Source organism: Trichechus manatus, unplaced genomic scaffold (assembly GCF_000243295.1).
Source record: "Trichechus manatus latirostris isolate Lorelei unplaced genomic scaffold, TriManLat1.0 scaffold00179, whole genome shotgun sequence".
Classification (NCBI taxonomy): Eukaryota; Metazoa; Chordata; class Mammalia; order Sirenia; family Trichechidae; genus Trichechus; species Trichechus manatus.
Window position 1 is genome coordinate 4,390,812 of NW_004444115.1, and position 6,000 is coordinate 4,396,811.

Consider the following 6,000-nt stretch of genomic DNA (forward strand, 5'->3'; position numbering starts at 1 on the left):
ATTTTGATACACGGTACAACCCGAATTTGAAAACATTATGTTGAGTAAAATTAGTCCATCTTGAAATAACAAATATTGTATTATCTCGCTTATATGAAATAACAAGAATAGGCAAAGGTATAGAGCCCAAAGTACATTAGTGAGTGATTATGAGGGGCAGGAGCGACAGAGAAAGGGGGAGTCATTGTTTAGGAATCAGTGAATTTTTGTTTATGGTGATAAGAAATTTGGCAATAAATATGGGTGATGGTTGCACAAGATGATTAATGTAATTTATATCAATAAATTGCACAACTGAAAAATGTTGAATTGGCAAATGTATATATATATATTATATATATATATACATTTGCCAACATATATATACATATATGTATATATATATTACAACAATAAAAAAATTAAATCAGTAGTTAAGCAAAGTGGGTGTCATGGATTGAATTGTGTTCCCCAAAATTATATGTGAACTTGCCTAGGCCATGATTCCTAGTAGTATGTAATTATCTTCCATTTTGTGATCTGATGTAATTGTCCTCCATTTTGTGATCCTACATTTTATGTGTTGTAAATTCTAAAACCTCTATGAGGTGGGATTATGGTGAAGTATATCGTAAGTCGCACCCTTACATAAGTCCCCACCCTTACTCAAGTCACTGCCTTACGCAAGTCATGCCCTTGCTTGAGTCCAACCTTTTATATGACAAGAGATAAAAGGAGAAACAAGCAGAAAGGGGAGGGATCTACTACCACCAAGATCTTCTAGACAGAATTTGGTAGCGAGAAGTGAGGTACTGCTCTAACAAATACCTACAATGTGGAAGAGGTTTTAGAACTGGGTAATGGGCACAGGATAGAAGAGTTTTAAGGTGCCTAACAGTAAAACCCTAGATTTCCTTGAAGAGACTGTTGGTAGAATTATGGATGTCAAAGGCAATTCTGATGAGGGCTCAAAAAGAAGTGGGGAGAGCTACAAAATCTCTATCACCTTAGAGAATACATATGGCACCAGCAGCAGAATGTAGCTAGAAATGTGGATGTTAAATGTGCTTCTGATGGGGCTTTAAAAGAAAATGCTGAACATGTGATTGGACAATGGAGGAAGGGCGATGCTTTATATGCAGTGGCAAAGAACTTTCTGAATTATGTTCAAACGTTTGGTGGAAGGTAAAATCTGTAAGGGATGAACCTGAATACCTGGCTCAGGAGATTTCTAAGTAAGATCTTAAAGGGGCTGCGTGGTTTCTCCTTGATGCATACAGTAAAATGCAAGAAAGAAATGAACTTAAAAATGAACTGTGCAAAATGAAAACAGAATTTAAATATTTGGAAAATTCTGTCATAGAAACTAAGAACACATGTCCTAGAATGCTCACCAAGGACTTGGCTATGCCATCTTTTGTCAAAGAAATTAAGCTGTGACTGATGGATCTAACCAGCTACCACAGCAGAACACCCATCAGTTTAGACCGAAGGGGACAAAAAAAGAATGAAAGAAAAGAATGCTGTCTGTCTCTTGGGATTCTACAGGCAGGAAACAGGCCAAATGAGATACATCTGTTGTCTTCTGAGAAAAGAAAAGGACCATCCCTGGAGCAACTCAGAGATCAGTAGAACTGATAGAAGGAGCACGGAGAGCAGGGTTGTCTCAATTTCAAAGGGTGGAACCACAGCCCGCTGGGTTTCTACCCAGAATTCAGAGTGTGGACAACATCCAGAGTCTGGAGGGTAGTGCCATTGCCCAGACGGTCTAGTTAATGTAATTTGTTCTGCTGGGGTTTGGAGTTGTTTGGTGCCTGTTATCCCTTCTTTCCATTTGTATTGGAAATTTCTACCTTGTTCTTGTTCCACCACCATACTCTGTAAACAGATAACTTGTATTCTAGATTTCACAGGTTCACAGATGAAGAGGAATTTTGACTTTCTGAATTTCGAGGAAGAGGTTTTCCTTAGGATGCATCAAGGCAGGAAAAGTCAGTGCCTATCAGAAGAATCCCATCTAGCACAGGAAGTTAAAGGGAGCCAGCAAGTAGCTGTATGCTCGCTTGCGGTGACCACCTGGGTCCACTTGATAAGTCGAATTGGGGGAGGTGCAGCAATGAAGAGAGGGGGTGAGTTTGGACATGTTCTATTGGCATCCATTGACCTAGCCATGGAGGTTAGGGATGAGAGAAAGGGCTGGCTGGTCTGAAATTCAGGGAGTTGTGTGGACTCCTGAGTCTAATGCTGGTACCTATTGACCTAGCCCACAGGGGCTAGGGATGAGCTGTCCAGAACCCAACCAAATGAAGAGAAAGATGTTTGACATTGTGACCTGGTGTAAATTGCTGCAATTTGATGGCTTTCTGAACTAGATGTTGCTTATGGATGCAGATGCTCAAAAGTTCAAACCAGAACAGAAGGATATTTGGGACTTGGAGTTGATTTAAGATTTTTTTACATTTTTTTTAAATAGAACTTTAGATGAAGGTTTATAGAACAAACTAGTTTCTTATTAAACAGTACATATATTGTTTTATGGCATTGGTTAATGACCCCATGACATGTCAGTATTCTCCCTTCTCGAATTTGGGTTCCCTATTACCAGCTTTCCTGTCCTCTCCAGCCTTCTAGTCCTTGCCCTTGGGCTGGTGTGCCCTTTTGTTCTCGTTTTGTCCTATCAGTCTGTCTGATCTTTGGCTGAAAGCTGAACCTCTGGAGTGACTTCATTACTGGACTGAAAGGGTGTCTAGGGGCCATACTCTTGTGGTTTCTCCAGTCTCTGTCAGGCCAGTAAGTCTGGTCTTATTTTTTAGGTAGAATTTGGTTCTACACTTTTCTCCTGCTCTGTCCAGCACCCTCTATTATGATCCCTGTCAGAGCAGTGAGTGGTGGTAAACAGGCACCATCTAGTTGTACTGGACTCGGTATGGTGGAAGCCATAGTAGTTGTGGTCTATTAGTCCTTTGGCCTAATCTTTCCCTTGTATCTTTAGCTTTCATTTTCCCTTGCTCCTGAAGGGGTGAGACCAGTGGAGTATCTTAGATGGCCGCTCATAGGCTTTTGAGACCACAGACGTTACTCACCAAAGTAGAATGTAGAACATTTTCTTTATAAACTGTGTTATGCCAATTGAGCTAGATGTTCCCTAAGACCATAGCCCTACAGCCCTCAGCCCAGTAATTCAGTCCCTAAGAGAGTTTGGATTTGTCCCTGGGGCTTCCATTATCTCACCCTGAATAAGTTGTGCTGGCTTCCCCAGTATTGTGTATTGTCTTATCCTTCACCACAGTTACCATTTATCAATTGTCTATTTAGTGTTTTTCACCCCCACCCTCCCCTCCCCTCCCTCATAACCATCAAAGATTGTTTCTTTTTGTGTGTAAACCTATTCGTAAGTTTTTATAGTAGTGGTCATATAATATTTGTCCTTTTGTGATTGACTTATTTCACTCAGCAGAATGTCCTCCAGATTCATCCATGTTGTGAGATGCTTTGAAGATTCATCATTGTTCTTTATTGTTGCATAGTATTCCATTGTGTGTATGTATCACAGTTTATCCACTCATCTGTTGATGGGAGTCATGGATTGAATTATGTCCCCCAAAATATTTGTCAACTTGACTAGGTCATGATTCCCAGTACAGGGAGAGGGGGTGGTTGTGATGTGTGGAGCTATGTTGGGTTTGGAAAAAGAGAGAAACAGGAGTAAAAATAATGCTGAGGGAGCTAGCCATTGGAGTGGAGAAACAAGAAACCAAGAAATAGAAAAAAACAAAAATGAAAAAATTTATTAATTTAAACAGATTTTTAATAAAAATATTTTTTTAAATGCCCAAAGGGATCTCACAGGCATGGATGCAGAGACTGAGGAGTGGCTCCCAAGCTGCACAGTATAGCCCAGATATAAGAGGTGGAGATGCTACACTGAGCCAGGTATTCAAGAGACAGTAAATAAGGTAAGTAAAAAGAGACTAGAAACCAAAAAATGAAGAAAAATAACAGAAAAAAAGAAAGAGAAAACAAATAAACAAACAAAAAAAAAACCCAGGGATCCCACCAGCATGGCTGCACAGACTGGGGAAATGGACCAGGGAAGCAGTTCCCCAGCTGAGCAGCACTTCATAGCCTGTCAAGAAGCAAAGACGGCATACGGAGTCAGGTGTTCGAGGGAAAGGAAGGGGAGTTGTTGAGAGGCAGGGAAGAAACAAAAAGAGGCTGAAAAAAGCAATATCAGCAACAAAGAAATGGCACTGAAGAAGCCGGCTGGTGTGGGTAGGGTGAATTCACATGGCACGGAACCAGTGCCTTCCATGCTGTGGTCGCAGCCTGCTGGGGAGCAGCGGATTGGCTCTCTGGAAAGCCAGGAATCCGTCCACCGGGAAGTAGTGAATTGGCCCTCTGGGAAGCTGCGAATCCACCCGCTGGGAAGCAGCAAACTGTCCTGCCGGGAAGCCAGGAATCCGCCTGCCAGGAAGCAGCAGACCAGCTAGATGGAAGCAGCAAATGTCAAGCAGGGAGAGGCAGGGTTGAGGGTGGGAAGGCATGCTGGCGGAGTCAGCACAATTTGACCAAGGCAAAGTCATAGAAGATTCACAGACACATTGAAACTCCCTGAGGGACTGAGTTACTGGGCTGAGGGCTGGGAACCAAGGTCTTGGGGGAAATCTAGCTCAATTGGCATAACATAGTCTGTAAAGGAAATATTCTACATCCGACTATAGTGAGTAGCATATGGGGTCTTAAAAGCCCATGAGGTGCTAACATACATCTGCTGGTCCCATCCTGACTGGAGCAAAGGAGAATGAAGAAAAACACAAGGGAAAGACTAGTCCAAAAAACTAGTGGATCGTAACTACCACAACGTTCACCAGAATGAGCCGAGAACAACTAGATTGTGCCTGGCTACCACCACTGACTGCTCTGGAAGGGATCACAGTAGAGGGTCCTGGACAGAGCAGGAGAAAAATGTAGAACAAAATTCAAATTCACACACACACAAAAAAAAAAAATCAGACTTGTCAGTCTGATAGAGACTGGAGAAAATCCAAGAGTATTGCACCTGGACACCCTTTTAAATCAGTATTGAAGTCACTTTCGTAGTTCACCATTCAGCCAAAGATTAGACAGGCCTACAGGGCAAACAGTGACACACGTGAGGAATGTGTATCGTAGTTCAATCATGTACACAAGACTAAATGGGCACATCAGCTCAAATGCAAAGATGAGAAGGCAGGAAGGGACAGAAACTGGACGAATGGAAACAGGGAACACAGGGTGGAGAAGGGGAGAGTACTGACACATCGCAGAGTTGGCAAGCAATGTCACAAAACAATTTGTGTATTAATTTTTTAAATCTTTTTTAATTGTACTTTAGGTGAAGGTTTACAGAACAAATAGTTTCTCATTAAAGAGTCAGTACACATATTGTTTTATAACATTGGTTAACAACCCTATGACATGTCAACACTCTCCTTTCTTAAACTTGGAGGACTTTTTTTTGGTGAAAATATACATAGCCAAAATTATACCATTTCAAAAGTTTCTACCTATACAATTCAGTGACATCGATAACATTCTTCCAGTTGTGGTGTTATTCTCACTATCCTTTTCCAAATCATTCCATCACCATTATCTTCAACTCACTGAACCCTAGGCTTCCCATCAAACCTTTCGAGTTGCTGTTGTCAAGTTGATCTCAAATAAATAATTCTTTTTTTTAATACCTTAGATGAAGGTCTGCAGAACAAATACTTTCTCATTAAACAGTACACATATTGCCCTATGACAATGGTTAACAATTCCACATGTCAACACTGTCTCTTCTCAACCTTGGGTTCCCTATCACCAGCTTTCCTGTCCCCTTCTGCCTTCTACTCCTTGTCCCTGGAATGCTGTGCCTCATTAGTCCCATTTTGTTTTATGAAAGTATTCAATCCCTGGCTGAACGGTGAACTTCCTGAGTGACTTTACCACTGAGCTAAAAGGGTGTCCGGGGACCATACTCTCAGGGTTTCTCCAGTC